Here is an 11,829-nt window from a genome sequence, read left to right on the forward strand (position 1 = left end):
GTAGGATCTGCCTTTGGTGGCAACCAGGGGAAAGATTGGTGGCTGCTGTTGTGCCCCACCAGGCCTCAAGAAGAGAGAAAACAGGCTTCAGATGGCTCTATACATTTAAGGCTGTGTCATTTGTCTGCGTGTATGTGCCCACTCACACCCCAACACACACACCCATCCACACACAGACAATACTGGAAAGATACTGGAACACCACAGCAGCACTCCTCCGGGCTTCAAACACCTGTATTGCTAGTTTTCCGCCCATCATCATATTAGATACATAGGTTAAAATCAGCCCTTTTTTCCGTGATGGGACTCATCCCATTTCTACCAGCTCCCCTCTCCAGGGTTTTCCAGAACCTAACGCTTGTTTTTTCCATTTTGATCATTTGTGTGTGTGTGTGCAAAGCTGTGTCCCACACACATCAACTAGCGGTATACATCACTATAGTCTTTCTCATAAGTAGGCATAAATCCATGCACACAGATAGGTATGCATGAATTTCTCCTCTCCCTATACACATAACACGTGCTAAAATATAAAAACACCCACAGAGCCACATGTATAATGCCATATCTAGGTAATTTTTGAAAAAATGGCTAGTAGCTTGAGTGTTAAACAGAGCTGATTTTCAGAAAACTGCATTTTAGGGAAAAAAAAAAATATCCAGTAAATGTATCCAATATAACGGAAAAATTGAAATGAAAACTCAAGCCAGTGCCTACTTATCACTATGTAGAGGAAGTTGCAGACACCCCAGGCACCATAACAAGAGCTATGAAATGCTGTACCTATCAAACAGCTTACTTACATGCAGACCTGGCTCTGTCCTGGGAGCAGCACCTCTTTCAGCTGTCAGGCTTGCTCCCAGCTGACCAATGCATTTAACTATTTAAGGAGCATAGGAGAGGAGTGGCCTCTGCTTTTCGCCTCTAGCAAGTAATCACAGGAACATTATGCATGAGGGAGTGTCAGCAACGCAATGTGGTAACAGGATACTATGGGCCTGTGAGGCTCCTACTACATGGGGGCTCCAGGCAAGTGGCCATGTGTGTTCCCTTATCGTGCAGGGGTTGAGAATAACATGGATGAGCACTCAATTGCCTCAATACTGGGTGAAATAAACATAAAAGCTGCTCTGGGAGGGTGCTTACTGCTGGACAGAGCCCATGTAAGAGTAGATTGTGGGCCTGGGGTTGTTTTTGGTTATTCATCGTAGATCTGTCATTTTAAAAGTCTGCAATTCTCAGAAGTGGGAAAGAAAATAGCAGTGTCCTCGTGCCCCCCCAGATGTGTTTTGTTGATGCAACATTGTCACACCAAAGGAAAGAGGCTACGCAGTTTTGCCGCCTTGTTCAGTGCACACATACATCCCTGCTCGTCCTGCTTTACCCTTCTGGTGAAAGGATGGGGAAAGAAAGTAGCCAGGAACAGGAAAAAGGATGCTGGATGAAGCAATCTTGCTATCTTTCATCTTGCATCCTCTGGCCCCAACCTCTTCTATCCTGTTCTGCCAGCCAGGCATGGGTGTTTTATTCCATTCATGCACCCTCTCCATGGCAAAACAGCATGAGTTACACCACTTCACAGCCAAGTCCCCTTTCAAGATCAACACATAACACCAGCCGTGGCTTGCAACATCTCTAATTTAACTCATATTTTGCCATGGGAGCCACAGATGACGGCTGATGTGGGGTTACTTTGTGCAAGCAGAACAACTGAAGGCAACTGAGGGAGGAGGAGAGCTCGTGCTAAAGCCAGCTGGTTTTCCTTCCGTGGAAAGCAGGAGGGAGGAGGACTGTTAAAGGCGAGGGTAATCAGGGCCCCATGATAGCAGGGTATGTCTGCCTCTGGGAAGCGGCAGCAGCTATTGCTATTAAAATTGTGGTCAGACAGATTCATAAATCTTGCTATGGGACTCGGTTCAAAATACTCATTTTTTCACATGTCTAATCGCTGGATAACACACAGTGCTTTGGAAGTATCAGCAGCTCGTTAGGCAAGCTGCACCTTTGGCTAACAAATGCAGAAATAGGAAGAAAATCAGAAGCAGGGAGCTACTGGTTGGAGGAAAAGCGACCTGAGGGCTCCCAGACAGCAAGGATGATGGGGAAAGAGAGGTTTGGTGAGCTGTTTTAGAGCTAAGCCCCAGCCCTTGGAGCAAAACTGTATTGCTGGTTTAAAGTGATCATCCACCTAAAAGCCAAGACCCGGCAGAGAGCGCAAAACACCAGCAGGCCTGTCTGTCTTGTCTTGCGCCGGCCAGAGCCGCCGACCCGGGCTGGCTGTGAATGAGCTGGCAGGACATGGCACTGAGCTGGGTGGAGATACCAGCGAGGGCCAGGGAGCAGGGTAGCTGGGTCAGTGTGGCCCTAGAGCACGGCTAGTTAGCCAGCTTCTCTGCAGGGGCTGTCAGATTAGACCCAGCACTACACCGAAGTTGCTGTCTGGTTTCCAGCTTCGGAGGAAGCATGGTCAGGGCTAGGGAAGGGTGAGACTCACATCTTGTCCTTTTGGTCCATCAAGTATAGCTCCTTTGTGGCTCCTGTCTGCACCCCTCTACCTAGCTGTGGTGCAGAAATGGAAGACCCACCTGTTTTCATACCTTTTGCCTATATTTGATGGTCCTATTTTGGAAACAAAATCAAATGTGAAACTATAAAGGCTGGTAACAAACCCTTTGGTGATGGTGGCCATCTGACCCCTGCACAACATGAAAGTATGAGCGACACAGGCTCAAGCATACACCGAAGATGGGGTTTGTTTCACTGCCTGGGTCTCTGTGGGGAGCTTCCTGCTCAATGCTGCATTGGGACAGATAGCCCTGAAGGGTGATGAGTCCATCCCTCAGCACAACATGCCCTCAAGAGGAGCTTGCTTTCTAATGACTGTGATTAGCATCAGCTTTTAACCAGATGACAGTAAAAGTGCTGTGAGATGGACTCCCCCCTCAGTCATATCAAGGCAAAGGATGTAGGATTCCTGCTTGTTCTTCCCAGGGCAGGACAGCAAGGACCCCACATCACCCAGAGGAAGCACCAGATACCATTCCCAATAATGATAATGAAGGACCTGGGGTACCATAAGATGTCCAAGTGTGTGTAGAGGGGGTGAGAGGGTGGGGTGTGGAATTATGGGAGTCCACATTGCCGTGTGGATGGAGAGAGGCAACCACAACCATGTCCCTTGACCAGGAACAAGTATTCAGTGCCTTCCTAATGGTGACAGCCTCTTTCCTCCACCCACAGCCCTGGAAGTCTGTGCCGGTGCCAGGTGGCACCTTTCTTTTGAAAAGGAATGAAGGATGAGGGAATGGGTTTGGAGCATGAACATAACAGCAGGGCCAGAAGAAGTAATTCTGGCAGTCTTTCAGTGAAGGCATATGGACCCCAGAATAAGCTGGGAAGTCTCTATCAGCTTTATAGGAGATAGGCCAGGGCACGTCAGCTGAGGGAGGATCTGATTCTCTTATTTTTAAAATAAGATCTTTTTTAAAAAGGTAACAAATGAAACAATAGACATCAGCAAGGCTATTTTACTCATATTTTTGCACAAAAGTTGGATTTTAGAATGTTGCCAACTCTATAGTGAGATTCAAAGCCCTGGTGGGGGTGGAAATTGAACTAATCTCTGTGCTTCCCCTCTTCCAGGACCAAGGACACCTGGAAACACATGCGGGACATGACCAAGACAGGCAGACGTGTTTACAATCCTATGGGTTGGAATGAGCCAGGAACAGAAGATTCACTGAGTTACCGAAGCACCTGGACAAGCCCAGATGAGCCTCAGACTTGAAGCATTTCCCATGCACACTTTCCTCTGCAGCGTGCTAGCTTGTTTTCCATGCTCTCACCCCTGTGGGATATAAGGTGGATCATGTCTTCAAGTGATATTTCCTGTTGAGCCAGGGCAACCTGCCTACCTTAGAGGAAGTGGGATGAAGGAATGTCTGGAGCTAAGATGAGTGAAGGAGCATTCCTCACGTGGCTGAGTCCTGCAGACAGACCACACTGGTCATCGGGGACAGTGGAGTACTGAGAACCTCAACTTCATGTGGTTCCTGTGACTTCCTCAAAAAAAATCTAGGTCATGCACTGACAGGCATTTACTCCCGGAATGAGCCATCCCCAAGACAGGGATGCTGAGGGGTGCCCCTTTCCCAGCAGTCCTCCTGGGGGTTGCTGTTGGATGGAGGGCCCCAAGGTGTCTCAGAGGCACACCTGTCTACCTCACGAGGCAAGGGCACAACGCCCAGGAGGCTGGCATGCTGTGGCAGCACTGACAGGAGACCTGCTCTGTGGGGAACTGGAGGAGCCAGCACTGGAAGAGAAATATGTTGAGTTTGCAGAGAGTTAGGCAAGAGCTGGGGAGGGTTTGTTAGAGTACCGAGCTGTTCAGAAATAGCTCTGGAAACCCCTTCCAAGGACCCTGGTTGGGCAGGGCAATAATCTGCCGTGTCCTTTCCCAGCTTCCTCTCGGTGGTGGTTGAGTCACCTTGGCTTCCTTGAAGAGGCTGAGAAGGGGCACTCACTCGTGGTGGCTGAGGGTGAGGGCTGCAGGTGGCGGCCCCGGTGCGAGGCAGTGCACATCGCCTCCTGTGCAGGTCAGACCATGTCACGCATCGCATTGCCCAAGTTTCTGTGGCTGAGAACGAGCCAGAGCTTTCATTTTGCTGTTGCAATAACAGGCCTTGGGCTAGTCCTGGTTATCTGGTGACCTGTTTCTCTCCCTCCATGCTCAAGTGTAGGTGTGAGAAAAAGCTTGCCTGAATATTTAAGTATTTATGCAGAACATTATTGCAGCCCTGATCGTACGCTGGGGCTAAGTGGAAACAGCATAGTGCTGGCACATCTGCTCAGAAGTCTGTGCTCTGTGCCCATGCACTGCACCACAGTCACGTGACTCGTTCCTTCTTAACTGTTTTTTCCTACAGGACCTTTAGATATTCCCAGTATTCCTCCTCAGGCAATAGGGGTGAACCCTGAATAGCTACTTGCACATTGAATACATCAGATGAAGGAAAAGAGCTCCTGCCTTCTGTGAGATAATGCGGTGTGAGTCAGATGGCAAAAATGATGCTATTAGACATTGTATTATTAGTTATTCTGATGATAAAAGTATCAGGTAGTTAAGTTTAGGCTCTTTGTTTCTTTCTTCCTTTTTTCTAGCTTTTCCAACATTTATTGGCTGATCCTTTTAAATGTATTTAGATTTTTCAGTACTCCAGTGTAGCAGACCTCCACAGCTTTTGCTGCTCTCCCACCATGCTCAGCCTCTCCCTTCGCCAGGAAATTTCATTTCCTAATGCCGCCTGAGTGCTGCTGCAACCCTGCATCACCGTGAAGCAGCTGTGGCAGCCAGCGCCGCCCGACCTGTCCTCTCGCAACAGTGTGCTTCAGCCAAAGGCATTGCCAAAATTAATTTCACGTGCAGGCTCTGTGCAGATGTAACTGCTTCAGGAGCTGGTTGTATCAGAGCCACATCCAGGTTTTGCTGCTTGTGACTCACCTACTAACAGTAGAATTCTGGATGTTGCCCTTTAATTGCACCTGTGAAGCAAAAAGATTCACATTTATTGTGGTCCGATGTTCACATTTTTGGCTCCTGTCCAAGCACATGGTAATACGATTTGAGTAGTATCACCTTCAGGACAGCAATAAAAGCAATTGCCACTCCCATCCTGTGCTTCACATCCTGTTTCCACCACAGGCTACACATTAAGGAGCTTTTGCCAAGGACAACATCACCCTGGGACAAACTGAGCCAGTGGCGATGGCTGCTGGCTGCTGGTGACACCAGAGGATGAGCAGTGCCCTCCCCACAGGAAATGGCAAGCTGGAGCAGGAAAACCGAGTGCAATGGGACGCTGAAGAACTGGCATAATCTGTGATGAGTGCTGAAAATACCCATGAAACTTTGCAAAGACCTTTTTCTCTCCCATGTTTCACTCCTGGTTGCAGTCAGCCATCAGAACAGGTGGACAAGAAGAGCACAGAGAGGCCTAACAGTGTTGGAAGAGAAGTTGTGTTTGCTGCCCTGTGACTGCAGCTGCTGGCAGAGATGCAGCTGTGGCAGGGCAGTTACACTTCAGGGAGTTACTTCTGGACCATCACTGTGATGAGCTTCTCAGACTTTGACATTGAGTTGGACATTTCTAGAACCGTAGACTGGGCAGCTGGGAACAGCTGTCTGGGATCTGCCCATAACGTCCCAAAAATGGAAGGAGGAGGAGTATTTACCTAGGGCTGTCATCTAGGGAGGCACCTGGGTACGGCCACACACCATGGCAGTGGGCCAGGCAGTTTGACAGGTTGCCCCACGTTGTCCCCGCCACTGTAATTGCCTGCTTCCTCTTCCCCCTCCCCTAAAGATTTCCAGATAAAACATGTTAGCCTGACCCACCTGCACTGGGGGTTAATGTGTTTCCTCAGAGCAGGCCAGGAGCATGCACCTGTGCGGCTGGCCACCATCTGGTACATACTGGTCTGGTCCCTGCAGTAGGTATCGCCATGCCCTCCTTGTTGAATGGAAACTGTAATGTGGAATAAAACTGCAAACACATCTGATAAACACATCAGTTTGTAACATTACTGTTCTCCTTTTCTGTAATTTCACAGACTACTTAATTGTCTGCAAATCCCCAAAAGTGCCAGTGGCTCCTATAGATAAATAAAGAGGAGAACCTGGGCACTGCCTGTGTTGTTTCCTACTGAAGGAAGTTTGGGAAGTAAGAGGAAAGCTGCCCAGATGTGGAGGAAGAAAGGAAAAGCCGGTGCCACCAGTGCAGCTGTGATGCCCCCCGTACCTCAGGTCCTGGGTGTCTTAATGGGAGAGGTGGGAACAGGTCAGGGGTTTTGGCATAGCTGCTGACTTGTGTGAGCACCTGCTGGATGTATTCATTGCCATTTAACTTGCCCAACGATTGCCTCTGCTGTTATTGCAGTTATGTCTTGGCCTCCACATGCTGTGCCACAAAATGCTGAACACACACCGTGGCAAGGTAGTTTTGCTTGTTTTTTTACACTACTAGATCACAAGGTATCCATTTACATCTTCTAACACCGTTCTTCAGACCAGATAATTTCCCTCTAGGATGACACGCTGGGCTGTGGTGATGCCTTATGCTATAGGGTGATGCCCTTTTCTTTGACCCTGGTGAGTCCAAATTAGGGTTAGATCCCGTTCCCACTGCTGTGAATGACAGCACTGCCATCAGCAGAGACATTATTGTTACCTCTACTCATGCCCAAGCCTAGCCAGGAGGTTCTCCAGGGAGAAAGGCTGCCCTACATAGCCGGGATGGACATAGTCATGTTCCCTTGGAGGAACATGGGAAATGAGAGAAAAATAGGTCAGAAATCGGAGCCAGGGTAGTCTCCCTTCAGATACCCGGTGATAGTCTCAAAGGGCCTGGAAATTTCTGCATTTCAGTGACCTCTATCAGCAGAAATAAGGAGCAACGTGCATAAAAAAAATCCCGAAGAGACTGTTTAATTTGCACTTTGGATTAAATAATTTGTGGTAAACAAAGAGGACCCTGTCTCTATTGCTTGTATCTACAGTGAGCTAGCCAGCACCGCCAGGAATTTGGATTAGCATGAACCAGTATGTTTCTTATCTGCTTACTTCTATACAAATTGCATTTTATGCTGTTACAATCCCTTTCTCAAGGTCAGGATTTGGATGGAAAGACTGTAGGGATGTTGCTGTTAAAGAGAGAGGTCTCTGTTCTTTTGAGAGGAGGAAATAAATAGAAAAACAGCAGAGGATTAATTTTAGGTGCCACTCCTGCCACGGGCTGCCTGAGGGTAAACCTCAGTGGCTCCTTGGCTGGCAGAGGGTGCCTGACTGATGAGGGTGCTGGTTTGCCTATTCCGGCACCATAACTCCTGCATATTAAGGTGAAAAATAAACAAAAGTATGGGGAGGATTTGCTGGTTTATCCCTCTGCTCTGCATGCAGCTCAGGGTCAGATCCCCCCCCTGATTCCTTGGGAGCCGGACCTCTGGGGTGAAGCTGCGGAGGCACCTGTGGGGTAAGCTCAGCTCGATCAGCCCAGAGAACGGATCTTGCCTGCAGGTGCACACTTGGTATGAGATTCTTGTTTGCACTCTTTTCCCAGATTTGTTTTACATTATTAGGTGGGAAACTGATAATAAAGGCTTGAGAAAATATTGCCAGCATAAAAAAGTCCCATCAGATTGGAGGTCCCTAAGCCTGCTGTTGCCACGGGTCTGAATAAAGGCCACAGGCTTGAGGCTTATGTGCACAAGAGTGAACCAGAACAGCTGCTGAATCAACTGTTCTCCTGACAAATTACCCTGCCACACGAAGCTGGAGGTCACAAGGAAAAAGGAAATCGGAGCTCAGACTTTGGGAACAATGGGTTAGATCCTCCGCTGATATGGCCCCCTTCGGCAGAGGCAGAGGGGTTATGCTCCTTTCTGCCAAGTGAGGACCTGTGGGGGAGGCTGGGGAGGGGGTCTGAGGGCCAGGGGTTGTGATTTGGAGGGGAACCTAGAGAAGGGTGAATAGTGCGGTGGGGGAGGCAGAAGAGATGCCGCTGATGGGGCTGTGCCAAACGAGCGTTACCTCCCCAGCAGGTAAGTGTGCTGTGCTGAACAGCGGCTGCTGATCAGTCCCTGATCCTTGGGATTGAATCAATGAATACTCACAGCTGGGCTAACGAGCTATGCTTTTCTCATATAAAAGTAGGAAAGCTACCACATTTAGAAACAAAATCGGAACCATCATATACTGAGAATCCATTTACTGGGTGCCCGTCAAAATCAAACGGCATCTGATCTGTGAAGGTCAGCTGTGTTTTGGGTTGTGTGGTGTACCTGTCATAAAACTGGTAAAACACTCATCAGATCAGTACTGAATTAAGCATTTTTTAGAGCAAGTGCTCTCACATTAGGGTGTCACATTTTACTTTGCTTGGCTCTTGGTCTTGGAAGGCTGGTGGCCCCGGGTCCAGTTTGTGGATTTTGTGGATTAAGCAAAGGAATTGCTTTGGTGAGCTGCAGTGTGCCTCTGAAAATAAAGCACTGTAGCCCAACCAGAAGCTCTGGGACTGCCTGGAAAGTATTGCATTAGTCTCTGGCCTTTTTTCTGCTAAATAAGATCAGGTGGTCACAATGTTCACTTCTGGACTTAGCATTCCTGCATTTTCCGTTGATATTTGTGTACATCTTTTTTCTTTGATCTGAGGGACAGTCAACAGGTGCAGTTGAAAGCTGGCTTTAGAAACAGCTGTCCTTGTAAGCCCTGCCTTAGAAGTCCCAAGAATTAGGTGCTTTGCTTGCCTCTTTCAGCATGGTATGGGCCTTCGCTTCTTGTCGTTTGAAGGCACTTGACAGGGTTCATTTCCCTGCTTGAGTGTGTCCACCAAGCCAGCTGCGTGGACAGCTCCGGTCTCAGGGAGCAGCCTCCTGCCCACCGCAGTGGTGAAGCGTGGCGTGACCTTTCACAGCCTCCTCTGCCAAGCAATCACATTTGTGCTGGTCCCTTGAGCAATTTCTTGAGAAAGGCTTCGTGGAGGTTTCACATGCGTAGCTGATGGCTCCAGCTGGATAAGTAGATTAGGGAGTGAGTTTGGCATAGTGATAACGTGTGAAAATGAAACAGGATGCCATAGAAATATTATATAAGATAATTCCCGTTATCGGCTGTAAAGAATGTTCTGCTTGCTTCTGATTGCTCATATCTTCTATTTTTATCGGCTTCCTTCTGCTTGTCTTTGTGCACGTTTCCCGGTGTAGCAGGTCTGACCCAACCAACTGCAAATAAAGATAACACTGATAACTATAAAGTGAGGACGGGGGTGGGGGTGGGGGAGGGGGAGCTCACTTCAAACTTGCACACTCAGGCTGCCTTTGACTGTAAAGTATTTTCCAGATGGACTGCTTAATACTAGGGGGTTGATGTCTCATACTTGCAGCTCTAAGGATTTTTGCTGGGTATAACGAAATGCCAGCTGCTGCAGATGAAAGTTCTCCATGAGATGGGAAAAGAACCAGGGCCTGAAGCTCTCCAGGTTGGCAAGAGGGAAGGGAAGGTGAAGGCAAAGGATGACCTCTCAGTCTGGGCTTCCTACAGAGAGGTTGTGCACGTCAGGCTACAGAGTGGCTACAGATCAGCACAGACTTGCTTGCCAGGGCTCTGTGCTGCCTGGATGTAAACCACTTCTAGTCACGGTTTAGGGCATATTGGTCTCAACTACACTGCACCCATCCTTGCTCACAGCTAGAGCTGGCATCTGGCTTTCTTAAAGCTGAGCTTGGCCCACCCGTACTGCCTGTGAGCCCATGCAGACATATCCTCAGGTAAACATACTCCCACTCTGGCAAATGACTGCGTGCTGCCAGAGAAGGGCAGCTGTGCCCTGCTGCATGCTGCACCCTTGTGCTGGTTTTGGGTGGGGAGAGTTAGTTTTCATCGTGGTAGCTAGTATGGGGCTATGTTTTGGATTTGTGCTGGAAACGGTTCTGATAATTCAGAGATGATTTGGTTACTGCTGAGCAGTGCTTACACACAGCCAAAGCCTTTTCTGCTTCTCAACCCACCCCACCAGCGAGGGGGCTAGGAGTGCACAGTGAATTGGGAGAGGACACAGCCAGGACAGCTGACCACGACTGCCCAAAGGGATATTCCATACCATATGATGTCATGCTTGGCATACAAAGCTGGGAGAAGAAGAAGGAAGTGGGGGACATTCACAGTTAGGGTGTTTGTCTTCCCAAGTAAGGGTTATGCATGATGGAGCCTGGTTTTCCTGGAGATGGCTCAACGCCTGCCTGCTGATGGGAAGCGGTGAATGAATTCCTTGTCTGGCTTTGCTTGTGCATGCAGCTTTTGCTTTACCTATTCAACTGTCTTTATCTCAACCCATGAGTTTTCTCACTTTACTCTTCCGATTCTCTCCCCCATCCTGTCATGGGGGAGTGAGCCAGTGGCTGTGTGGGGCTTAATTGCCGGCTGAGGTTAAACCACAACCCTGTTCCACACATGGCTGGCGAGCCTCCAGTAGAAGCATTGCAGATGACATTCCTGCAACAGCTTGGCTGGCATGACCCAAGGAGACATGCTTTAAGTTTGGGGGGCTGCAGCAGTCACAGAGCTGCCCAGAGTCTGGGCAACCCAGACAGGTTTCCAGGGCAGGCAGGAAAGGGGAGAAGAGGGAGGCCTTATCTTCCCATGAGTCAGTGGCCACGTAACCTAGGGAAAAACTTCCCTGGAGCTTCTTCCTCCAAGGCATGAGGACTGACTTTCCCCTCCAAGAGAAACACAGAATCTCTTCCATATTTGTGCTGTACCAGTTATTCATAAATATTTTATCTATGTGGCTTTATACCTCACAACTTCCAGGTTAGTCTACAACTGTACAAAACAGAACCTCTCAAAATGTGTAAAGGAGAGAACCTACTATATTGAGCTTTGATTTTGCTTGAGACCTTTGTGCATTACCATCACATTGCTGTTAACGATGTAGGACTTAAATTCAAAATGCCCTTTCTGTATAATGCTGGCATTTCTGTGTAACGTGATGTCTATTATAAATCCCAAAAGTAGCCAGAGAGCAATACCTGTGCCTAGAGTGTTAGGCCAACTGGCAGCAAGGCTACCAACTAGAATAAGGCACAGCTGATGAAGGCAGGGACCTTAGCTACTGGGGGCCAGAAAAAAAAAACCCTCCAACAGTTTCCCTGGCTATTTTGTGTCTCCTGTGCAAAAGATTTTTAAAGTTTGGACCACAGAAAGTACAATACTTACCTAATGAGTTTAAGATTCTTCAATCTCCCCAACAAGCAGGAAATCGGAAATCATGAGCTCTG

The 11,829-nt window shown here is 48.4% G+C and overlaps 1 protein-coding gene across 1 annotated transcript in view; it reads left to right on the top strand.

Moving 5' to 3' along the window:
* Positions 1-7,523, top strand: part of SMIM11 (small integral membrane protein 11) — a 35,868-nt gene extending 28,345 nt beyond the window's left edge. Inside the window, exon 6 of the mRNA XM_056328358.1 lies at positions 3,643-7,523. The gene's annotated coding sequence lies outside the window, so the exon portion shown is untranslated. The remainder of the gene's footprint in view (positions 1-3,642) is intronic.
* Positions 7,524-11,829: the final 4,306 nt, after the last annotated feature.

The sequence above is a fragment of the Falco biarmicus genome, chromosome 2 (genome assembly GCF_023638135.1).
Source record: "Falco biarmicus isolate bFalBia1 chromosome 2, bFalBia1.pri, whole genome shotgun sequence".
In the NCBI taxonomy this organism is placed as follows: Eukaryota; Metazoa; Chordata; class Aves; order Falconiformes; family Falconidae; genus Falco; species Falco biarmicus.